This window comes from Sciurus carolinensis, chromosome 6 (assembly GCF_902686445.1).
Source record: "Sciurus carolinensis chromosome 6, mSciCar1.2, whole genome shotgun sequence".
NCBI lineage: Eukaryota > Metazoa > Chordata > Mammalia > Rodentia > Sciuridae > Sciurus > Sciurus carolinensis.
The window spans coordinates 682,313-708,226 of NC_062218.1; the positions used below are offsets into that span (position 1 = coordinate 682,313).

At 45.2% G+C, this 25,914-nt stretch overlaps 1 pseudogene; it reads left to right on the forward strand.

The window, feature by feature from the left end:
• The first annotated feature begins 20,437 nt into the window (after positions 1-20,437).
• LOC124987634 (histone deacetylase complex subunit SAP18-like) lies at positions 20,438-20,891 on the forward strand (annotated as a pseudogene).
• Positions 20,892-25,914: the final 5,023 nt, after the last annotated feature.

Sequence of the window (25,914 nt, forward strand, 5' to 3'; positions counted from 1 at the left end):
TTCTTTCAGCCTCACAGTCACACAGAAGGTGTCAGAACAGGCTGCCTCTAGGCCTCACAGTCACATACAAGGTGTCAGAACAGGCTGCTTCCAGGCTTCACAGACACACAGAGGTGTAATAACAGGCTGCTTCCAGGCCTCCCAGTCACACACAAGGTGTCAGAACAAGCTGCTTCCAGGCTTCACAGTCACACAGAGGTGTAAGAACAGGCTGCTTCCAGGCCTCCCAGTCACACACCAGCTGTGAGAACAGGCTGCTTCCAGGTCTCACAGTCACACACCAGCTGTCAGAACAGGCTGCTTCCAGGTCTCACAGTCACACACTAGGTGTCAGAACAGGCTGCTTCCAGGCCTCACAGACACACACCAGCTGTGAGAACAGGCTGCTTCTATCCTCACAGTCACACAGGAGGTGTCAGTACAAGCTGCTTCCAGGCCTCACAGTCACACAAGAGGTGTCAGAACAGGCTGCCTCCAGGCCTCACAGTCACACACAAGGAGTCAGAACAGGCTGCTTCCCGGCCTCACAGTCACACACAAGTTGTCAGAACAGACTGTTTCCAGCCTCACAGTCACAGACGAATTGTCAGAACAGGCTGCTTCCATGCCTCACAGTCACACACCAGTTGTGAGAACAGGCTGCTTCCAGGCCTCTCAGTCACACACGAGGTGTCAGAACAGGCTGCCTCCAGGCCTCAAGGTCACACACAAGGTGTCAAAACAGGATGCCTCCAGGCCTCACAGTCACACACAAGGTGTCAGAGCAGGCTGCTTCCAGGCTTCACAGTCACACAGAGGTGTAAGAACAGGCTGCTTCCAGGCCTCCCAGTCACACACCAGCTGTGAGAACAGGCTGCCTCCAGGTCTCACAGAAACACACCAGCTGTCAGAACAGGCTGCTTCCAGGCCTCACAGTCACACACCAGCTGTGAGAACAGGCTGCTTCCATCCTCACAGTCACACAGGAGGTGTCAGTACAAGCTGCTTCCAGGCCTCACAGTCACACACGAGGTGTCAGAACAGGCTGCCTCCAGGCCTCACAGTCACACACAAGGTGTCAGAACAGGCTGCTTCCAGGCCTCATAGTTACACACCAGCTGTTGAAAACAGGCTGCATCCAGGCCTCACAGTCACACAGAAGGTGTCAGAACAGGCTGCTTCCAGGCCTCACAATCTCACACCAGTGGTGAGAACAGTCTGCTTCCAGGCCTCACAGTCACACACCAGCTGTGAGAACAGGCTGCTTCCAGGTCTCACAGTCACACACGAGGTGTCAGAACAGGCTGCTTCCAGGCCTCACAGTCACACACCAGCTGTGAGAACAGGCTGCTTGCAGGTCTCGCAGTCACATACAAGGTGTCAGAACAGGCTGCTTCCAGGCTTCACAGACACACAGAGGTGTAATAACAGGCTGCTTCCAGGCCTCCCAGTCACACACAAGGTGTCAGAACAAGCTGCTTCCAGGCTTCACAGTCACACAGGAGGTGTCAGTACAAGCTGCTTCCAGGCCTCACAGTCACACACGAGGTGTCAGAACAGGCTGCTTCCAAGCCTCACAGTCCCACACCAGCTGTCAAAACAGGCTGCCTCTAGGCCACACAGTCACATACAAGCTGTCAGAACAGGCTGCTTCCAGGCTTCACAGTCACACAGAGGTGTAAGAACAGGCTGCTTCCAGGCTTCACAGTCACACAGAGGTGTAAGAACAGGCTGCTTCCAGGCCTCCCAGTCACACACCAGCTGTGAGAACAGGCTGCTTCCAGGTCTCACAGTCACACACCAGCTGTCAGAACAGGCTGCTTCCAGGCCTCACAGTCACACACCAGTTGTCAGAACAGGATTCTTTCAGCCTCACAGTCACACAGAAGGTGTCAGAACAGGCTGCCTCTAGGCCTCACAGTCACATACAAGGTGTCAGAACAGGCTGCTTCCAGGCTTCACAGACACACAGAGGTGTAATAACAGGCTGCTTCCAGGCCTCCCAGTCACACACAAGGTGTCAGAACAAGCTGCTTCCAGGCTTCACAGTCACACAGAGGTGTAAGAACAGGCTGCTTCCAGGCCTCCCAGTCACACACCAGCTGTGAGAACAGGCTGCTTCCAGGTCTCACAGTCACACACCAGCTGTCAGAACAGGCTGCTTCCAGGTCTCACAGTCACACACTAGGTGTCAGAACAGGCTGCTTCCAGGCCTCACAGACACACACCAGCTGTGAGAACAGGCTGCTTCTATCCTCACAGTCACACAGGAGGTGTCAGTACAAGCTGCTTCCAGGCCTCACAGTCACACAAGAGGTGTCAGAACAGGCTGCCTCCAGGCCTCACAGTCACACACAAGGAGTCAGAACAGGCTGCTTCCCAGCCTCACAGTCACACACAAGTTGTCAGAACAGACTGTTTCCAGCCTCACAGTCACAGACGAATTGTCAGAACAGGCTGCTTCCATGCCTCACAGTCACACACCAGTTGTGAGAACAGGCTGCTTCCAGGCCTCTCAGTCACACACGAGGTGTCAGAGCAGGCTGCTTCCAGGCCTCACAGTCACACACGAAGTGTCAGGACAGGCTGCTTCCAGGCCTCACAGTCACACACAAGGTGTCAAAACAGGCTGCTTCCAGGCCTCACAGTCACACACGAGGTGTTAGAACAGGCTGCTTCCAGGCCTCACAGTCACACACCAGTTGTCAGAACCGGATTCTTTCAGGCTCACAGTCATACAGGAGGTGTCAGAACAGGCTGCCTCCAGGCCTCACAGTCACATACAAGGTGTCAGAACAGGCTGCTTCCAGGCCTCACAGTCACACACGAGGTGTCAGAACAGGCTGCTTCCAGGCCTCACAGTCACACATGAGATGTCAGAACAGTCTTCTTCCAGGTCTAACAGTCACACTCCAGGTGTCAGAACAGGCTGCTTCCAGGCATTACAGTGGCACACCAGCTGTCAGAACAGGCTGCTTCCAGGCCTCACAGTCGCACATCAGCTGTGAGAACAGGCTGCTTCCAGGCCTCATAGTCACACACCAGCTGTTGAAAGCAGGTTGCATCCAGGCCTCACAGTCACACACAAGGTGTCAGAACAGGCTGCTTCCAGGCATCCCAGTCGCACACCAGTTGTCAGAACAGGCTGCTTCCAGGCCTCACAGTCGCACATCAGCTGTGAGAACAGGCTGCTTCCAGGCCTCATAGTCACACACCTGCTGTTGAAAACAGGCTGCATCCAGGCCTCACAGTCACACACGAGGTGTCAGAACAGGCTGCTTCCAGGCCTCACAATCACACACCAGGTGTCAGAACAGGCTGCTTCCATGCCTCACAGTCACACACCAGCTGTGAGAACAGGCTGCTTCCAGGCCTCTCAGTCACACACGAGGTTGCAGAACAGGCTGCCTCCAGGCCTCACAGTCACACACAAGGTATCAAAACAGGCTGCCTCCAGGCCTCACAGTCACACACAAGGTGTCAAAACAGGCTGCTTCCAGGCCTCACAGTCACACACAAGTGTCAAAACAGGCTGCCTCCAGGCCTCACAGTCACACACAAGGTGTCAAAACAGGCTGCTTCCAGGCCTCACAGTCACACACCAGTTGTCAGAACAGGATTCTTTCAGCCTCACAGTCACACACAAAGTGTCAAAACAGGCTGCCTCCAGGTCTCACAGTCACATACTAGGTGTCAGAGCAGGCTGCTTCCTGGCCTCACAGTCACACTCGAGGTGTCAGAACAGGCTGCTTCCAGGCCTCACAGTCACCCACCAGCTGTCAGAGCAGGCTGCTTCCAGGTCTAACAGTCACACACGAGGTGTCAGAACAGGCTGCTTCCAGGCCTCACAGTCACACACCAGCCTTGAGAACAGGCTGCTTCCAGGCCTCACAGTCACACACGAGGTGTCAGAAAAGACTGCTTCCAGGCCTCACAGTCACTCACCAGCTGTCAGAACAGGCTGCTTCCAGGCCTCATAGTCACACACCAGCTGTGAGAACAGGCTGCTTCCAGGCCTCACAGTCACACCCGAGGTGTCAGAACAGACTGCTTCCAGGCCTCACAGTCACACACGAGGTGTCAGAACAGGCTGCTTCCAGGCCTCACAGTCACACACCAGCTGTCAGAACAGGCTGCTTCCAGGCCTCACAATCACACACGAGGTGTCAGAACAGGCTGCTTCCAGGCCTCACAGTCACACACGAGGTGTCAGAACAGGCTGCTTCCAGGCCTCCCAGTCACACCCAGCTGTGAGAACAGGCTGCTTCCAGGTCTCACAGTCACACATGAGGTGTCAGAACAGGCTGCTTCCAGGCCTCACAGTCACACACCAGCTGTGAGAACAGCCTGCTTCCAGGCCTCACAGTCACACACGAGGTGTCAGAACAGGCTGCTTCCAGGCCTAACAGTCACACACAAGGTGTCAGAACAGGCTGCTTCCAGGCCTCAGAGTCACACACGAGTTATCAGAAGAGACTGCTTCCAGCCTCACAGTCACACACGAATTGTCAGAACAGACTGCTTCCAGGCCTCACAGTCACACACGAGGTGTCAGAACAGGCTGCTTCCAGGCTTCACAGTCACACACCAGCTGTGAGAACAGGCTGCTTCCAGGCCTCACAGTCACACACGAGGTGTTAGAACAGGCTGCTTCCAGGCCTCACAGTCACTCACCAGTTGTCAGAACCGGATTCTTTCAGCCTCACAGTCACACAGGAGGTGTCAGAACAGGCTGCTTCCAGGCCTCACAGTCACACACGAGGTGACAGAACAGGCTGCTTCCAGGCCTCACAGTCACACACCAGTTGTCAGATCCGGATTCTTTCAGCCTCACAGTCACATAGGAGGTGTCAGAACAGGCTGCCTCCAGGCCTCACAGTCACATACAAGGTGTCAGAACAGGCTGCTTCCAGGCCTCACAGTCACACACGAGGTGTCAGAACAGGCTGCTTCCAGGCCTCACAGTCACACAGGAGGTGTCAGAACAGTCTTCTTCCAGGTCTGACAGTCACACACGAGGTGTCAGAACAGGCTGCTTCCAGGCATCACAGTCGCACACCAGCTGTCAGAACAGGCTGCTTCCAGGCCTCATAGTCACACACAAGTTGTCAGAACAGACTTCTTCCAGGCTTCACAGTCACACAGAGGTGTAAGAACAGGCTGCTTCCAGGCCTCCCTGTCACACACCAGATGTGAGAACAGGCTGCTTCCAGGTCTCACAGTCACACACCAGCTGTCAGAACAGGCTGCTTCCAGGTCTCACAGTCACACACGAGGTGTCAGAACAGGCTGCTTCCAGGCCTCACAATCACACACCAGGTGTCAGAACAGGCTGCTTCCAGGCCTCACAGTCACACACGTGGTGTCACAACAGGCTGCTTCCAGGCCTCACAGTCACACACCAGGTGTGAGAACAGGCTGCCCCAGGCCCTACAGTCACATAGGAGGTGTCAGAACAGGCTGCTTCAAGGCCTCACAGTCACACACCAGCTGTCAGAACAGGCTGCTTCCAGGCCTCACAGTCACACACAAGGTGTCAGAACAGGCTGCTTCCAGGCCTCACAGTCTCACAGGAGGTGTCAGTACAGGCTGCTTTCAGGTCTCACAGTCACACACGAGGTGTCAGAACAGGCCGCTTCCAGGCCTCACAGTCACACATGAGGTGTCAGAACAGGCTGCTTCCAGGTCTCACAGTCACACACGAGTTTTCCAGTTTTTCCAGCACCATTTGTTGAAGAAGCTATCTTTTCTCCATTATAAGTTTTTGGCACCCTTGTCTAGTATGAGGTGACTGTACTTATGTGGGTATGTCTCTGTGTCTTCTATTGTACCATTGATCTACCTGCCTATTTTGATGCCAATACCATGCCGTTTTTGTTACTATTACTCTATAGTAGTGTTTAAATCTGGTATTGTGATACCTCCTGCATTGCTCTTCCTGTCCAGGATTGCTTTGGCTATTCTGGGTCTTTTGTTCTTCCAGATGAATTTCATGATTGCTTTTCCTGTTTCTATGAGAAATATCACAGTGGTTTTAATTGGAGTTGCATTAAATCTGTATAGTGCCTTTGGAAGTATGGCCATTTTGATAATATTAATTCTGCCTATCCAAGAACATGGGAGATCTTTCCATCTTCTAAGGTCTTCCTCAATTTCTTTCTTCATTGTTTTGTAGTTCATTGCAGAGATCTTTTACCTCTTTGGTTAGATTGATGACCAAGTATTTTATTTTATTGAGGCTATTGAGAATGGAGTTGTTTTCCTCATTTCCCTTTCAGATGTTTCATCCCTTGCATATAAAAATGCTTAAATTTATGTGTGTTGATTTTATAACCTGCTATTTTTCTGAATTCATTGATGAGGTCTAGAAGTTTTCTGGAGGAGTTTTGGATCCTCTAAATAGAGAATCATATCATCAGCAAATAGTGACAGCTTAAGTTCCTCTTTTCCTATTTGCATTCCTTTAATTTCTTTAGTCTGTCTAATTGCTCTGGCTAGTATTTCAAGTACGATGTTGAATAGAAGTGGTGAAAGAGGACATCCCTGTCTTGTTCCTGTTTTTAAAGGGAATGTTTTCAGTTTTTCTCCATTAAGAATGATGTTGGCCATGGGCTTAGCATAAATAGCTTTTACAATTTTCAGGTATATTCCTACTATCCCTGTTTTTTCTAGCATTTTGAGCATGAAGGGGTGTTGTATTTTATCGAATGTTTTTTCTGCGTCAATTGAAATAACCATATGATTTTTAACCTTTAGTCTATTGACATGATGGATTACGTTTATTGATTTACAGATGTTAAACCATCCTTGCATTCCAGGAATGAACTCCACTTGATTGTGGTGCACAAGTTTTTAATATGTTTTTGGATATGGTTTGCCAGTATTTTGTTAAGGATCTTTACATCTATATTCATCAAGGATATAGGTCTAAAATTTTCTTTCCTTGATGTGTCTTTGCCTGGTTTGGTTATGAGGGTGATATTAGCTTCATAGAATGAGTTTGGTAGGGTACCCTCCTTTTCTATTTCCTGGAATACTTTGAGAAGTATTGGAATGAATTCTTCTTTGAAGATCTTGTAGAACTCGGCTGAGAATCCGTCTGGTCCTGGTCTTTTCTTGGCTGGTAGGCTTTTGATGGCTTCTTCTATTTCATTGCTTGATATTGATTTGTTTAAATCGTGTATGTCCTCCTGGTTCAGTTTGGGAGGAGCATATGTCTCTGGAAATTTGTCAATGTGTTTGGTAGTTTCTATTTTGTTGGAATATAGATTTTCAAAGTAGTTTCTCATTATGTTATGTATCTCAGTGGTGTCTGTCATGATATTTCCTCTGTCATTACAAATTTTAGTAATATGAGTTTTCTCTCTCCTTCTCTTTGTTAGTGTGGTTAAGGGTTTATCTGTTTGTTTACTTTTTCAAAGAACCAACTTTCTGTTTTATCAATTTGTTGAATTGTTTCTTTTGTTTTAATTTCATTGATTTCAGTTCTGATTTTAATTACTTCCTGTCTTCTACTACTGTTGGTGTTGTTCTGTTCTTCTTTTCCTAAGGCTTTGAGATGTAATGTTAGGTCATTTAGTTGTTGACTTTTTATTCTTTCTTGAATGTGCTCCATGCAATGAACTTTCCTCTTAGTACCACTTTCATAGTGTCCCAGAAATTTTGATATGTTGTATCGTCGTTCTCATTGACCTCTAAGAATTTTTTTATCTCCTCCCTGATGTTTTCTGTTGTCCATGTTTCATTCAATAGCATATTATTTAGTCTCCAGGTGTTGGAGTAATTTCTGTTTTTTATTTTGTCGTTGATTCCTACTCTCAGTCCATTATGATCTGATAGAACACAAGGCAGTATCTCTATTTTTTTGCATTTCCTAAGGGCTGCTTTGTGGCATAACATATGGTCTATTTTTGAGAAGGTTCCATGTGCTGCTGAGAAGAAAGTGAATCCACTCATTGTTGGATGGAATATTCTATATATGTCTACTAAGTCTAGGTTTGATTGTGTTATTGAGTTCTATGGTTTCTTTGTTTGGTTTTTGTTTGGACAATCTATCTGGTGGTGACAGCGATGTGTTAATGTCACCCAGAATTATTGTGTTGTGGTCTATGTGATTCCTGAAACTGAGAAGGATTTGTTTGATGGACAGGGATGCACCATTGTTTGGGGCATAAATATTTACGATCATTATGTCTTCCTGATTTATGGTTCCCTTAAGCAGTATGAAATGTCCTTCTTTATCCCTTCGAACTTTGGCTTGAAGTCCACTTTATCTGATATAAGGATGGAAACCCCTGCTTTCTTACTGAGTCCATGTGTGTGGTAGTTTTTTTCCCCATCCTTTCACCTTTAGTCTGTGGATGTCTTTTTCTATGAGATGAGTCTCTTCAAGGTAGCATATTGTTGGGTCTTTCTTTTTAATCCATTCTGCCAGTCTATGTCTTTTGATTGATGAGTTTAGGCCATTAACGTTCAGGGTTATTATTGAGATATGATTTGTATTCCCAGTTATTTGGCTTATTTTTGGTTTTTAACTTAACTTGGTTTCTCTTTTGAATGGTTTCCCTTTAAGGTAGTTCCTCCCTTTGCTGACTTACTTGTTGCTTTTTATTTCCTCCTCATGGAATCTTTTGTTGAGAATATTCTATAGTTAGGCTTTCTATTTGTAAATTCTTGTAACTTTTGTTTCTCGTGGAAGGATTTTATTTAGTTATCAAATCTGAAGGTTAGTTTTGCTGGGTATAGGATTCTTGGTTGTCAACCAGGTTCTTTCAGAGCTTGAAATATGTTGTTCCAGGCCCTTCTAGCTTTTAGAGTCATACTGAGAAATGTGCTGATATCCGTATTGGTTTCTACCTCAATGTAATTTGATTATTTTCTCTCACAGTCTTTAAAATCCTATCTTTATTTTGAATGTTAGGCATTTTCATTATAATGTGCCTTGGTGTGGACCTGTTGTTATTCTGTGCATTTGGTGTTCTGTAAGCCTCTTGCATTTGATTTTCCATTTGATTCTTCAGGTTTGGGAAATTTTCTGATATTACTTCATTGAATAGGTTGTTCATTCCTTTGGTTTGTATCTCTGTGCCTTCCTCCATCCTGATAATTCTTAAATTTGGTCTTTTCATGATGTCCCCTAGTTCTTGGAGATTCTGCTCATGATTTCTTACCATCTTCTCTGTTTGGGCAACTTTATTTTCAAGATTAAATATTTTGTCTTGTCTGAGGTTCTGTCTTTCAAGTGGTCTAGTCTGTTGGTGATGCTGTCCATTAAGTTTTTTATTTGGTTTTTTGTTCCCTTCATTTCCAGGATTTTTTGTTTGTTTGTTTTGTTTTGTTTTGTTTTGTTTTTAGAATCTCTCTCTCTTTGTTGAAATGATCTTCCTGCAGTTGCTTTTTCAGCCTATTGGAGTGATCATTCACTACCTGCATTTGCTCTCTTATCTCATCCTTTGCTTCATGAATCATCTTAATCATTTATAATCTGAAGTCCTTTTCTGACATTTCTTCTAACACACTGTCACTGAATTCTATTAATATAGAATCTAGATTTGTTTGGATCATTTTCTTCCCTTGTTTTTTCATATTGTTCATGTGTCTTCCCCTCTAGCAGTGCAGATCTGGGGTATTGCAGTTTCCCCCCTTTAGGCTTATAGTAACCCTATAGGTTTCCAAAACATTTTCTTTAAGGGGAGATCAATATTAGCAGTGCCCAATCAGACACCAGGCAATCCTAGACCAAATAGCCCCTATGAGGACATTAACAATATTGTCATAATAAACAGAATGAGTTCAATTATTATCTTCAGTATAACAAACAGATTTGCAATAAGGTCTGCACTTTCTAATGAAGGACAAAGGGAATGCGAAGGGGTGTAGGATGTAATTGTTAATGGGATAAGAAAAGAATTTATAGAAGTTCTAGATCATGGAAAGAGTGGGAGTGTAATCAAAAGAAGTTGGTTGTTAGCATGTGAAAAGGTAGAAAGAGACTCTGAGGGATCATGTAAGCAAAAGGAAAAGAGAGTGTGAAAAGTAAAGAAATAAAAACTTAAAATTTTTCAAGAAGGAGAAAAAAGAAAATCTACACTCTAACAGTCACACAGTATTCAAACCTCCCAGTCTTCAGTAGCCTGACGCATGAGAGGTACCTGACAAAGAGCTTCCAGTCTCCAGCATGGGATGGGATTTGCCCCACCTAAAGATGGAAGATCGGGCTTCCAGGATTATCCAAGATGGCCGCTTGGCTTCCGAATGTTTTGGCAAATGGGGAGCTGCAGCTAGGGGTGTGGAGGTGGTCGGCTGGAGGTCCTGGAGTCGGGGTGCAGTTGGTCAGGCAGGGGTCCTGGAGGTAGGGTGTGGTCAGTCTGGTTGCGGTATCCTGGAGGTGGGGTTCAATCAGTCGGTCTGGGGTCCCAGTGATAGGACGCAGTCAGTTGGTCTGGGGGTCCTGGCAGTAGGAAGCAGTCAGTCAATGTGAGGGCCCCGGAGGTAGGGAGTGAGTGGTCAGGCTGAGGGATCTTGGAGACAGGGCTCAGTCAGTCCGGCCAGGGGTCCTACGGGGCCTGGCTGTTGTCTCAAAATGGCGGCAGCCACATGTAACCAAACCTGCAGGTACTATGGCAGTGAATTTCCAGGCAACAGCAGGCAGCTGGTGCTCCACTGGTGGTCTATGGTCAGTTTCCTGACTGCTATTGGACGATTCGGAGGTGAACCTTGGGTGGTGGGTGGTGGGTAGTTGAAAGGCAGGCGATGGACAGGCAAGAGGCAAGCAAATGGTGGATGATAGGCATCTGACAGTGAGCAATCTGCACTCAAAAAGGTGTCGATATGCTGGCAGACTGCAGGTGATCGCGGTAGACAAATGGGGTAAACAGCAGGGGATCGATCTCAAACTTTTTAAACAACTGCATCACAAAGAAAATCTCAGGAATATAAGGGTGCAGACAAATCCAACGCCAAAAAAGGATAAACGGTTTATGGTATCTGATCAGAAATACTGGGTGTGCAAACAGGAAAGTGAGGCCCATATCGAGGAGATGAACCAGTGGATTGAAACTGACCCAGACCTGTCACAAGGACATCAGGACGGCATCACATCCACATTCCTGTTCTCTGAAGCTAACAGAGACAAGGAAGACACACTGGGATCCACATCGAAATGCAGCATCAGGATGGCAGATGCTGAATCGGTGAAGTGCAGACAATGAAGAAGGGCTTGCTCTGTGTGCACTGTAGCAATCAACTGTCTGTGATCAGTGAGAAGAGCCAACACCATCACCCATGACCGGTGGAACAGCTTCACACTGCTAAGTATGTGTGAGTGGAGGCCCAGAAGGAAAGAAGAAAATAGGTAGGAAAGAGTGTTTGACAAAACAATGGCCATAATGTGTCCAAATTAGATATGAACTGTAAACCCACACACTCAAGAAATTAAAGGCACCTCAAGCACAAAAGCCATGATCCAATTGCTCAATGCTGGTGGTAAACAGAAATTTTAAAAGCAGCCACAGGGAACAGACAAAGAATGCAAGGGGAAAGGGAACAAAGATTGGGTTGACAGATCCCTTCAGAGGTAGTTATTTGAGGCTTGATGAGATTAGGAAGTGCTGACATTTTCTGATAAGTGAGTTCAGGGATCTGCAGAAGTTCCATAAGATAAGTTTGATAAATGTGTTGTCAAAATCTATATTTGTATTATCTTTAGTGTACAGTTGACCAATAGTATGAGTTGTGTTAAAAATCTTCACAAGCAAAAGTGGATTTCTTGACTGCTCACCATGGGTTCTATCAATGCTCACGTTACACATGTCCCTTCAATAAGCAGATCCTTGTGGGTTCCACTGGTATAGGTTGGTTGTTGGGGAACTCAGCTTTACTTATCTGAGATTGTGATTATCCTTTTTTTTCCCCTAAAGATGATGTTGCTGGCACAAGACTCCAGGGGAAGGCATAATACTTTCCCATTCCTTGTTACAACCAGGACATCTGTACCTGTCCAACTTCTCTTCTGTGGATGCCTTGTTTCTTTCTGGTTTTGTTTAAGGTCTGATCATCTTTAGTGTTCTGCTTTTTCTTTCCTTATATTTATGCAGCTTGTTGTAAATTATGCATGCTATCCCTGTGTCTTTGGGTCTTTTGTTATTTCTGGGGACACCTCAATACAGGGGACTACAATCCTTTCCTTATGGCATTACTTTTGTGAACTCCAATTAGACATATCTTAGACTTCACTCTGTCCTCTACCTGGAAACTTTTTTCCCATCTATTCCATCCCTCAGTCCCTCCTGCTGCGTTCTAATTTCTTCAGATTACTTTCCATTCTGATGATTCTCTCTTCAGCTCTATCTAGTCTAATGCTTAATCTGTTAAATTTTAACAAGTATTTTCTTTACTTCTACAAATTCTATTTGGATATTTTATTTATCCTCCTGATTATTTAAAACATTCTCCAGTTGTTTATTTTCTTGTGATTCTACTACTGAATATTCTTGTGTTTATAATTCCAAATATGAAGTTTCTGGGGATCTAAATCCATCTGTTTTTGTTTCTGACTTTCACTCATGACAGCTGTTTTCTTGAGGATCTTCATGAGCACAATTTAGTTGTCCTTAAGCTCTTAAAAATCTAGGTTCTTGATTTGGGTCACTTTATTTCAGTTTATTTCTGTGGGGGCCCTGAGTTCCACTGTCCTGAGACCATTAGACTCTCCAGAGTACCGGGACCAGTCTTAGAGTCTTGCATGCAGCTCCATCCCCTGACTTGTAACTCTTGGTCCAAAAATTCCCCCCTTGTACTGGCCATGCATCCTTAAGCTCTTTTCTTTCTCCAAACTCTTGAGGGTCTCCTCACTTTCCAGGAACCCAAATTGCAATTAAAAAAGCATCAGAGAGAGCTGATGGTTTTGTAGAATGTGTCACCATCAAGCCAAAGGTTCACCACAACATATTGCTGTGTTATACAGTTTTTCATCCCAGTGAACAAAATACCTGACAAGAACAACTAATAGGAGGAAAAGTTTATTTTAGGCTCATGGTTTCAGACATTCAGCCCATGGTCAACTGGCTGCTCTGGGTTCAAGGTGAGGCAGAACATTGTAGCAGAAGGGCATGGTAGAGGAAAGCTGTTCAGTTCATGACAGCCAGAGAGAGAGAAAAATAAATTAGAGACAAAATAGAATCCTCGAGGTCACATCCACAGTGACCTAGTGTCTCCAACCACGCCCCACCTGCCTATGGCTGCCAAGCAGTAATTCATCCAAATCATTAACTCATCAAATGCATCAATCCATCAATTAGGTCACAGCTCTCTTAATCTAATCATTTCACCTTGCATACTCCCACACTAACTAAAACGTGAGTTTTGGGGGCACACTTTGTATCCAAACCATGACGCCCCCTCTTTTGAATCTCAGAAACATTGTTCCATGTTCCAGACCCAGATGTCTCAGTGGGCCCGGGTCTTCAGCTGTGTGCTGGGCATGCATGATGCCTGCCATTCTTTCTGACATTTCTCTGTAGCCACCCAACTCTGGATCTCTTCTCTATTTGGGAAACACCCTCATGAGCTTGGGTGTGCTGCTGACCAACGAGTCTAGCAGAAGTCACAGGAGCAATAACAAAACACCACCGGGTTCCTGGGAATCCATGAAGCCGTGCCAAGGGGAGCAGCCTGGCTGCGAGCCTGCACGGAGGGAGGTCTGCAGTCGGTGCCTGACCGTGCACTGGCAGAAGCAGAAAAAGAGCAAACTGAACTCAAACCTAGAAGAAGGGACCAAACAATAAAGAAACAGGAAAGAGAAAACAATAGACAAATCCAACAAAACCAAAATTGGTTTTCTGAAAAGATCAACACAATCAACAACCCCACAAGCTTACTGACTTTAGTACAGAGAGAAGACTCACATCACTAGAGCCTGAAAAAGATGGGACTTCACTCCTGATGCCACAGGAGTGGAAGGACCACAAAAGGATACCTGGACAATTGCACACCCACAATGGTTTAGTGTAGATCATCAGGGTTTAGTGTGTAGACATGAGGTGTCCCACAGAAGCTCACATGACAGAGACCGCAAGAATGTTCGGAGGTGAGATGGTCAGGTCAGGAGAGCTGTGTCCTGATCCGTGCACTGGTCCACTTGAGTGCCTTGACCAGGTGGTCGCTGTGGGCAGCTGGGCGTGGCTGCAGGAGGAGGGGCACTGGGGCATGACTCTGGGTTTTGTATTCTGTCCCTAGTGAGCAGAGCTCTCGCCACTTCCCATGTTCTGAGCTGCTTTCTTCTGCCACAACCTTCTGCATGATGCTCTGCCTCACCTTGAACCCAGAGCTAGGAACCAGCCAGCCATGGACTGAACCCCTGAGACTGTGAACCAAAATAAGCTTTTCCTCCTCTAAGTTGTTCTTGTGGCCCACACACCTCACTCAGCCTCTTCCACCCCAGGGAGGCAGACAGGCTCTGCTGTCTGGACACCGGGCACTTGGGGAGTGTACAGAAGGGGGAAGGCTCCAGAAAGGAAGGAGTGGGACTGGTGAGGGTCATCATGAATCACCAGGACCCTTCTTAGAAGAGAAAAAAGAGAACTTGCTTGTCAGAACATAGGGGCTGAGGGAAGAGCCCGGGAGGGTCAGAGCAGGACAGGTAGGTGAACAGGGGCGTGGACTGGAGAGACCAGAGGCACAGGTGGGGCTCACCAGGTGGTCAGAGGAGGACTGTTCAGATATCACAGCTGAAAACAACAGAAAGTCACCGGCAGGGGCTGGGGGAAGTCAGATCCCTACCGCACAGCCTACACTCAAAAGAACCCAGCCATTCAGCTACCTGGAAGGAATGAGGTAAACATCTGCACATACAGGGCAGCACAGAGGCCACCCCAGTGCCTGTCCACAGCAGAGGGGTGAATAAGTACGGCATGGGACAAAACAGTCACATAAGAGAGTCACAGACTGCAGGGACAGGGTGTGGACAGGTCTTGACAATTTGGTGTTAAGTGAAAAATACGGTTTTCCAAAGATTCCAAACTCTTCACACACAAGGTATTTTTTCATAAACTGCCTGTGCGCATCCTTCTCAAGAATGCAGTGTGTCCTTCTTGTGCAGAGACCTGAGAAGCTAAAGTAAAGGGAGAGCCAAGGAACTGACCACAAGTGGACTGCAAGGCCTCTGACCGGGCCACAGAGCAGGCACAGACCACACTGCTTCTGTTCTGGGTGACGTCTGGTGCTTCCAGATGAAAGTGCCAGAGATACTGGGCATGTTTAAAAACAGGCCATTCACGGATCAGCAATGGGTCTGTCTCCACGTGAGCATCGTGGTTAATGCACAGCTGTGCACTCAAGGACCACAGCTGGAGGGAGGAGGGACCGCCACCCACTGGGCTTCCCTGGGAGCCAGATGCTGGCAGCAACGTTCACAATTCCCTCTGGTCTTCACACACTGCCCACTTTGTGAAGCAAACAGTAACACTCCCTCATTTCCTTCTGAGGGAAGAGGGACTCAGAGAGGAGTTGGAAACTTTCTGAGGCTACAGATCAGCAATGTCTCCAACCTAGTCTGGACCCAAGGTCTGTGTGATGCCAAAGCCAGGAGAACTCTAGGAAGATCACTAGTCTCTAGTCCAAGAGCTGCAGCACTGGGACCCCCAACCTCTGGAGATGGAGGTTCTGATCTGCCCCAGGATGTGAACTGTGAAGAGTGAGGCTTCAGTGGTTCTGAACAGTACCCATTTGATCACCCGGATCCCAACTATTGGGTTATGCTAGAAACATTTCTGATGACCAAAAAGGCTAATGGTTATCACCTGTTCCATCTAGATAATGAACGAGCTCAGACTGGCACAGCAGTTTTCATACATCCCTTTCACTAAGCAAGCTGAGCTAACAAGACTGAATGGTGTGGGACTTGATGGAGCTCAAGAGGCTGAGGCAGGAGGATCACAAGTTCAAGGCTAGCCTCACCCACTTAGAAGGACCCTAAGCAGCTTAGGGAGATCATGCCTCAAAATTTTAAAAAGGGGATGTGGCTCAGTGGTAAAGTGCTGTTGGGTTCCATCCCAAGTACAAAAATGACTGGATTGAAAATTGAGAAGTCTCCCAACAAAGAGGAAAGTGAGACCTCTCCAAGACAGAGCCGCTCACACCCATCAATATCATGTCATAGTTTTTAATAGAACAGTTTTTGAAATGTGTATCCCCTAAAAGCAGCCTTCTAAAGAGGTGTAAAATGATGATTTTATAAAAGAAAAACTATGTACACACTCTACAGAAACATATTAAAAGGGAATATTCCCAAGAGCAATCAGTGGCTATTGGTGGACGGGGGGCTCTGAGTAAATACACTCCATGTTGGGAATTCTTGTAGCTCCACATTCACAGGTTCAGTGTGCTCAGACACACACACACACAATCCTGGTTCCAGTTGGGTAAAAGAGAAAACATTGATTTTTGCCCAATATTAGGACATAGTCCATGCTAAAATTTAAAGTGGTTTGGATTTACCAAATCAAAGAAAATGAATTTAGGAAAAAAACTGGTTTTCTGGACAGAGTGTTATATCTTCATATTAAACTATATTTACATTTACTATTAAACTAAGCAAGAGTCTAAAGTGGTTCTCAGACTTGAGTGTGATGAACGGTGTACCTCTCTTGCCTCTGTGCTGACGGAGGAAGGCTGTAGTGTGTGTCATGAGCAGTAAGAGAGGAGTCAAGTCTGGTTCAACAAGTGGATTTCATTCATGAAATGCACACTCACCTTAACATTCCTAATGATAGCAAGGCACAAATAGCAAGTCTCTTGTTCACCTAGAGTCCAGGCCCCATGGACTTGCTCAATGCAACGTCTCTTAGCCAAGAAGTCAGTCAGCAAGACCGAGGGAGCTCTTCTCAGCTGTAGCCTCTCTCAGCTCCTCGGATGTCTTTGGATGTCCTCGGGTGTCTGATACGCCGGAGGCCGGGTGGCAGTCATTGCCACAGGAGAGGTGGTGTGCTGCTGACAGTTTGCTCCAAAAGTCCAGGGGCTTAAGTCGTGATTTTCAGCCAAGTCAGGCTCTGGTCTTCATTGATAAAGACCAGAACACAACTAGACTAGGAGCCCCCACTCAAATCATAGGTAAAGGTTCATATCGGCTTTGTTCAGGAGTGTCATCCGCCACACAGCAAGTTTGTCACCAGGTACATTTATTTTAGTTTTACAAGTTCAGGCAAAGACCAAATACAGCTTATTGTTACTACATAACACAACTATAGCCATTCCTCTTATTTCCTTGTCTCATTACAGTGTGACTCTCCCAACCACCCCCCCACACCAGACTCTCTGGAACCCTGGAGCTACACACAGGGCTCATCTGTGTAGGGTGGAGCTTCAGGAGCTACTCAGAAGGGTGTGGCTGGAACTTCCAGCCTGACCCACCCAGGGGAGTCTGACATCCCGGCCTCCACACAGCTGCGATGCAGGGGAAGTCCAACTGGTCACAACCAAATTGAGTGTGTGTTTGATGCAATTCTACTGGAAATTTTATAATCCTTGGGACTGGGCAAATTTTAAAATGTACATGGAAAAATTAAAATGTAAAAAGTTTTAAGATTATCAACATTTTAAAAATTAAAAAAAAAAAAAGGTTTCTAAAACTGATAGGGGTTGCCTGTCATATTTTCAACAAAACAAAATGGGGAAAAAAAGGTGAAAACCAGGAAATGGAAGAACTACACTAAAGGAATAGTCAATCAAAGGAGAAACTAATTCAGATTAAAACTAGAAATAAACCAAAATGACTGGGAATACAAATCATATCTCAATAATAACCCTGAATGTTAATGGCCTAAACTCATCAATCAAAAGACATAGGCTGGCAGATTGAATTAAAAAATAAGACCCAACAATATGCTGCCTGCAAGAGACTCACCTCATAGGCAAAAACGTCCAGAGACTGAAGGTGAAAGGGTGGGAAAAACCTATCACTCACAAGGACTGTGTAAACAAGCAGGGGTTTCCATCCTCATCCGATAAAGTGACTTTAAGCCAAAGTTAGTCAGAAATGATAAAGAAGGACATTCCATACCGCTTGAGGGAATCATACCCCAACAAGACATAACAATTGTAAATATACATGCCCCAAACAGTGGAGTATCTATGTTTATCAACAAAACCCTTCTCAATTTCAAGAATCAAATAGACCACAGCACAATTAATACTGGGTGACTTTAACACACCTTCGTTTGGATAGGACCTCCAAACAAAAATTAAACAAAGAAACTATGGAACTAAATAATACAATGATTTAGACTTAACGGATATATATAGGGTATTTCATCCATCAATGAGCAAATACACTTTCTTCTCAACAGTACATGGATCCTTCTCTAAAATAGACCATATCTTTTTTTTTTGTGTGTGTGTGTGTGGTGCTGGGGATCGAACCCAGGGCCCTGTGTTTGCAAGGCAAGCACTTTACCAACTGAGCTATCTCCCCAGCCCTAAAATAGACCATATCTTATGCCACAAAGCTACACTCGGCAATACAAAAAAATAGAGATGCTACCCTGCAGTCTATCAGATCATAATGGAATGAAATTAGAAATCAATGACAGAATAAAAAGTACAAGGTACTTGAACACCTGGAGATGAAATAATACACTATTGAATGACAAATGAATAGCAGAAGAAATCAGGAATGAAATAAAAATATACTTAGAGGTAAATGAGAACACCAATACAGCATATGAAATCTCTGGACACTATGAAGGCAGTGCTAGGAGGAAAATTCATTGCATTGAGCTCATTCATTAAACTAATAAAAAGTCAACAAATAAATGATCTAACATTACATCTCAAAACCCTAGAAAAAAGAACTAATAACACCAAAAGCAGTAGAAGACAGGAAATAATTAAAATCAGAACAGAAATCAATGAAATTGAAAAAAAGAAAGAAATGATTAAAAAATTGACAAAACAAAAAGATGATTTTTTGAAAAAATAAACTGATACTCTTAGCCATGCTAACGAAGAGAGAAAACACACTAAAACTTACTAAGATTTGTGACAAAATGTCATGACACACACTATTGAAATACAGAATATAATCAGAAAAAACTTTGAAAATTTATACTCCAATAAAATAGAAAATACTGAAGACATTGACAAATTTCTAGAGACATATGTTCCTCCCAAACTGAATCAGGAGGACATATACAATTTAGACAGATCATTTTTGAGCAACAAAACAGAAGATGCCCTCAAAAGCCTCCCAACCAAGAAAATTCCAGGACCAGATGGATTCTCAGTTGAGTTCTACAAGACCTTCAAAGAAGAACTAACAATATCCCTCAAATTAGTCCACGAAATGGAAAAGGAGGGAACCCTTTCAAACTCATTTTATGAGATTTATATCACTCCGATACCAAAACTAAACATATAAAGGAAAGAAAACTTCAGACCAATATCCCTGTTGAACACAGATGCAAAAATTCTCAATAAAATTCTGGCAGATTGCATACAAAGACACATTAAAAAGATAGTGCACCATGATCAAGTGGGTTCAGCCCAGGGCTGCAGAGTTGGTTCAACAAATGGAAATCAACAAACATAATTCATCACATCAATAGACTTAAGGACAAGAATCATATGATTATCTCAACAGAGAGAGAAAAATCATTTGACAAAATGTAGCACCCATTCATGTTCAAAACCCTAGAAAAACTAGGGATAGTAGGAACACACCTCAACATTGCAAAGGCTATCTATGCTAAACCCATGCCAACATCATTCTAAATGGAGAAAAACTGAAAGCATTCCCTCTAAAAATGGTAACAAGACAGGGATGCCCCCTTTCACCACTTCTGTTCAACATAGTCCTGGAAACTCCAGTCAGAGCAATTAGACAAAAGAAATTAAAGGGATACAAATAGGAAAAGAACTCAAACCATTACTATTTGCACATGACATGATTCTATATTTAGAAGATCAAAAAAATTCCATCAGAAAACTTCTAGAATAAGCAAATTCAGCAAAGTAGCAGGATACAAAATCAACACCCATAAATCAAATGCATTCCTATACATCAGTGATTAATCCACTGAAAGAGAAATTAGGAAAACTCTCCCATTCAAAATAGCCTCAAAAAAATAAAATAAAATAAAATGCATGGGAATCAATCTAACAAAAATGGTGAGAGTTTCTACAATTAAAACTATAGAACACTAAAGAAAGAAATTTAAGGCCTTAGAAGATGGAAAGACCTCCCATGCTCTTGGATAGGCAGAATTAATCTTGTCAAATGGACACACCACCCACAGTGTTGTACAGATCCAATGCAATTCCTATAAAACCCCAAAGCATTCCTCATGGAGACAGAAAGGGCAATCATCAGACGCTGTGTAAAGCCTCATGCTTCTCCTGGCGAGAGACTTCATGCTCACTACAGGGTGGGAGACCCACGCCCGCGACCAGAGGGTGAGGGAGGAAGATGGAGGTGGAATGGTACATTACCTGGGAGGAAATTAAGAGCAAGCCAGAGAAGCCAACTGACCCCAAGAAGTCTTGCCCACTGCTGTGCAAAGCTTTGCCACCGATAAAGGCTGCCACCACGGAGTAGATAAATCCTTTCGTGGAAAAGTACCCACCAACGAGCTGCAGATTTACACTTGGATGGATGCAATGCTGAAAGAACTGACTAGGTTAGTAAAAGAAGTCTACCCAAAAGCTAGAAAGACAGGAACACGCTTCAACTTTGCAATTGTTTTTAATGGATCTTAAAAGACCTATTGAGTTAAGGAGATTGGCAGCACCATGTCTGGCAGAAAGGGTACTGAAGATTCCATGACCTTGCAGCTCCAAAAGTTCCAAATAGGTGATTATTTGACATAGTGATTACCCCTCCAAATCAGGCACCACCTCCTTCAGGGTGTATGAGACCATAGTAAGTTTTATTTACTATTTCTCAAATTTATTTTTCTGCCAGTTATGTAAACTTACATACTCTTTTTCCTCCCAGTTTTTGCCATTAAACCTTTAAATTCTAAGCAAAATGTGATGCATCTATTTAGGAATTAGATTTGAATGCACTATGGGTATGGATATTAATAGAAAGTATGTATGTTTCACGCCTCTGTAAAATAGGAAGAAAAATGTTCTTGACATTCTGTGTAAAACTATTGTTAAATATAAGTGTACAATTTTTAAAAAGGTAATCATGAAATTCATTTGGAAAAATTAGTGACCCAGAATAGCCAAAGCAATCCTTAGTAAGAAAAATGAAGCAGGAGACATCACAATATCAGACCTTAAATTATAACACAGAGCCATAGTAACAAAAACAGCATGGTATTGGCACCAAAACAGACATGTAGACCACTGGTACAGAATAGAAGACACAGAGACAAACCCACATAAACACAGGTATCTCACACTAGACAAAGGTACCAAAAACATTCATTGGAGAAAAGATAGCCTCTTCAACAAGTGGTGCTGGGGAAACCAGAAATACATATGTAATGAAATGAAGTTAAACCCAGATCTCTAACCCTGCACAAAACTCAACTCAAAGTGGATCAAATACTTAGGCACTAGAACAGAGACTCTGCACCTAATAGAAGAAAAAGTAGGCCCAAATCTCCACCATGTCAGCTTAGGATCTGACTTCCTTAACAAGACCTCTAAAGCACAAGAAGTTAAATCAAAAATCAATAAATGGGATGTATTCAAAGTAAAAACTTTCAAACTTTCTTCAAAAATTCAAACATTCTTCTCAGCAAAGGAAACAATTACATGAAAAGAGAGTCTACAGAAAGGGAGAAAATCTACCACATGCCCCTCAGATAGAGCATTAATCTCCAGGATATGTAAAGAACTCAAAAAACTCAACACCAAGAAAAAAAATAACCCAATCAATAAATGGGCAAAGGAACTGAACAGACACTTCACAGAATTAGAAATACAATCAATCAACAAATACATGAAAAGATGTTCAACATCACTAGCAATTAGAGAAATGCAAATCAAAACTACACTGAGATTCCATCTCACTCCAGTCAGAATGGCAGTTATCAAGAATACAAGCAAGAATAAGTGTTGGTGAGGATGTGGGGAGAAAGGTTCACTCCTACATTGCTGTTGGGACTGCAAATTGGGGCAGCCATTATGGAAAGCAGTATGGAGATTCCTCAGAAAACTTGGAATTGAACCACCATTTGATACAATTATCCCACTCCTTGGTTTATACCCAAAGGACTTAAAATCAACATACTGCGGTGACACAGTCACACTGATGTTTATAGCAGCTCAATTCACAATAGCCAAACTATGGAACCAACCTCAGTGTCCTTCAACAGATGAATGGATAAAGAAAATGTGGTGAATATACACAATGAACTATTAATCAGCCTTAAGAAAGAAACATATCATGGCATTTGCAAGTAAATGGATGGAACTGGAGAATACCAGGCTAAGTGAAATTAGCCAGTTCCAAAAAACCAAACACTGAATATTTTCTCTGATATGCAGATGCTAATTCACAAGCAGGGAGCCCAGGGAAGAGTAGAGGTACTTTGAATTAGAGAGGAGTGAGGGAGGGGAGGGGGCTTGGGGGTAGGAAGGGCTGTAGAGTGAAACAGACATTGTTACCTTGTGTACACGTATGATCACATGACCGGTGTAACTACATCACATACAACCAGAAGAAAGAGAAGTCATGTTCCATTCATGTACAATGTGTCAAAATGCATTGTCATGTATAACTAATCAGAGTGATTTTATAAAGAAACACACACACACACACACAGAAGGGACCTCTCAATGTGTTGAGGGAAAGTGTGTGATTTAACAAATGAGGTGGTGGCCCGTCTCGCCGTTCTCAAAACTGAATGTGAGGCTTGAAAACCAAAATGTAATGAAGGGAAAAGTTATTGAAACAGCAAAGAGTGTTGGGAAGTATTTTATAACCCTTGAGTAAGGACTTTTTAAAGCAAGATAGAAGGAAATTTGATATATTTAACTTCAGAAAAATTTAAGACCCCACATTACAGAAGACATGATAAACAGAATTTTTTAAATGATTGACTGGAAAAATATTTTGAAACACTAAAATAAAATAATTATCTTTAACATACAAAGAACTCTTAAAATCGAAAATACAAACAAACCAATTTTAAAATGAGCAAAATATTTGAAAAGCAAATTTATGTAAGCACACTTGTAAAATTGTGAGTAAAAATGACAAGATATTCAGTCTCAATAAAAAGGAAAATATACATTGAAATGAATTTTAATTTGGATAAAACTAAATATACTGTTAATATCTAGTACTGAAAAGAAGAGGAGGAAGGATGTGTTGCTCTCACCATTTGTGAGAGCACCTAGAACAATCTGAGGATGTAAAATGCAGAGACCCTTTGACTTCCGGATCCTGCAGAGGCGGCCCCACAGGCAGTTGAATCATGAACTCCGTGTCTTCCAATGAGCAATGGTCGACCACCACGGAGGAGTCCTTTCATGGAAGAGTATGAAGTCCCCATTAAGAATCATGTCCACAGGAAATGTCATGGAACTCATCCAGGATATTTTATTGGAGAAATAAAAAAGCTACGGATGAATGCCTGTGTGTGATCTCACCTCTCAGGAGTGAGTGGGGCGCAGTGATCTGCACCACAGCCCTGATTGCCTCGTGGCTGTGCTGCTCTGGGATCTTCCTGTGACAAGGGACAGGTCAAGATGGCCCAGTTGCTACAGTGACACCAGCCCAAGGAAACCCTGTGCAAAGCTCAGAGTTATCGGTTGGGACCTTGAGCTCAGCACTGGCTCCTGAGGACAGAGCATTCTGAGCACAAGATGACCCATGCCTCCCCAGCCCTGCGTCCTGCAGACTGCCTGCTTTGCAGGAACTTCCCCACAATGGCCTTTAGATGAACCTGCATAATAAATGTGCTACTCCATCAGGGTCAGTGTGACTCCATCAGGGTCAGTGCTACTCCATCAGGGTCAGTGCTACTCCATCAGGGCCCGGCTGCCCACCTGGCCCCGGCTTCTTCTACTTGTGTCTGTCTTTTCTATGTCCCCCATTGCCCCTCGCCAGTTTCTGAATTAACAGTCGTGCTGTTTGTGGCATGATTGTTACATACGTGGGGTACCAGCTGCTGAGAGGGTGCTCAGCGATGCCGTCCAGGCAGGGAGGTGGGGACACTTGCATCTTATATAGTACTACTGTGTCTCATGGATTCACGAGTGTGTGTTGTGGAGACAGGAACGAGGCCCTGAGTCCCCCGGCCTTCCCCATGTAAATGTCATCTTGTGATCCAGGACAACTGGGTGGGAGGAAGGAACCCAGCTGGGTGCTCTGACTCATGGTGGGGAGACCTGAGACGCTGGGATGTTTCCATCACTCTGGCCTTGGGGCCTCCAGAAGGTCCTGGAGCAGCTCACAGAACCTGCTGTGCAGCTCTCCCTCTGCCGGGCAAGAGAGGACACCCTCCCTCACATGGCCGCCCTCTCTGTCCCTGTCTCTGGACTGCTGCCCCTTGGTCCCCCTCCCTGGCAAGGCCATGACTCCACCCTCAGCAGAAGAACCTTCTCTGGTTGTGGCAGAATCCCACCATGAGCTACGGCCAGCACGGCAGTGGCTGGAGGGGGCTGCAGAGCAGAGACAGGGCTCTCTGTGCAAGGCGCTTCCCTGCAGGGACCAGAGCCCGTGCTCCCCGCCTGCTCAGCAGCTAGGGTTCCCTGCAGTGAGCTGGGGGAGGGCCTGAGGGAGGGTCAGAGGGGACCACAGCTGAGAGATGAGAGCGCTGTGAGGGGCGTGTGTGTGTATTTGACTGGGAGGTTCAAGTAAATAACTTCTAGTTTTAAATTACATTTTTATTTTAAATTGTATAAGTGGCTCTAGAATAAACTTCTTGAGATCAGAGAGCAGGGAAGCAATATACAGATATTTAAAATATATAAAAATGTCTCACAAAAGCAACTTTTTAAAGTGAAAGACGAGTTCCCCGCGTGCTGAGGAAGCACAGAGGGAGCAGCGGGCGAGTCCGACCCTCGCGTAGCGGGTGGGCCGTCCTGCCCCTTACCCTGAGACACACGGCAGGCGAGTCCGACCCTCGCGTGGCGGGTGGGCCGTCCTGCCCCTTACTCTGAGACACACAGACTCTCACCGCACTCTGCCCTGTTTTGAAAAGACACATCAGGTTGTTTAAATGTGTGCTTGCTCTTGCAGCCTTTGCGTGGTCCACGTCCCGCTGTGTGACTTGGAAGGCTCCCGTTGGACGTGCCGCCTCCTGGTGTGGACACTTCCCTCAGCATTCCCTCGACTCGGGAACCAGGAGAGAGGGCGAGACCTGACTCTGAACTAGACTCAAGGCATCCAAGGACATGAGGCTAACGCATGGCTGCACGTGTTCTCAGGAGGACAAGATGTCAGTTGGGGAGAAGAGAAGAAATTTCAGGGACATTTTTAAGTGAAGCCACCACAGTAAGTTACACGACTGGCTGTAAACGTTGAATGAAACCATTTTATTTCCTATTATGTCCCAACAGGAATTCACCCTGATATGGACAAAGATGATGCCCCTCCAGAGCCCGGAGGACAGCGAGCGCCCTGCACAGGACGCAGCGTATACAACTGTGCAGCACCTGGTCAGCTGCACAGCCAGGTGACCAGCCACAGCCAGCAGAGGCGGGCCTGAGCTGCCGCCCACACAGCGGGGGCGCTCTCTGCCAAGCCCCGCAGGAGGGGGCCGCCTGCCCGCTGCACGGGGCTTCCCACCCTGGGCCACCGTCAGCCGCACTCTTGTCTGGGGAGCTGTGTCCCCACGCAGCAGGCCCTTCAAAGGAAGGCCTTCGGTCTGGCTCATGGCTGCCGAAGCCGCCAGCTGCAGCCCGCCCCTGGGGCCGAGCTGCTGGTCCTCCAGGTGCTGGTTCTGGCTGCCTCTCCAAGACTGGATGGCCTCCTGACAG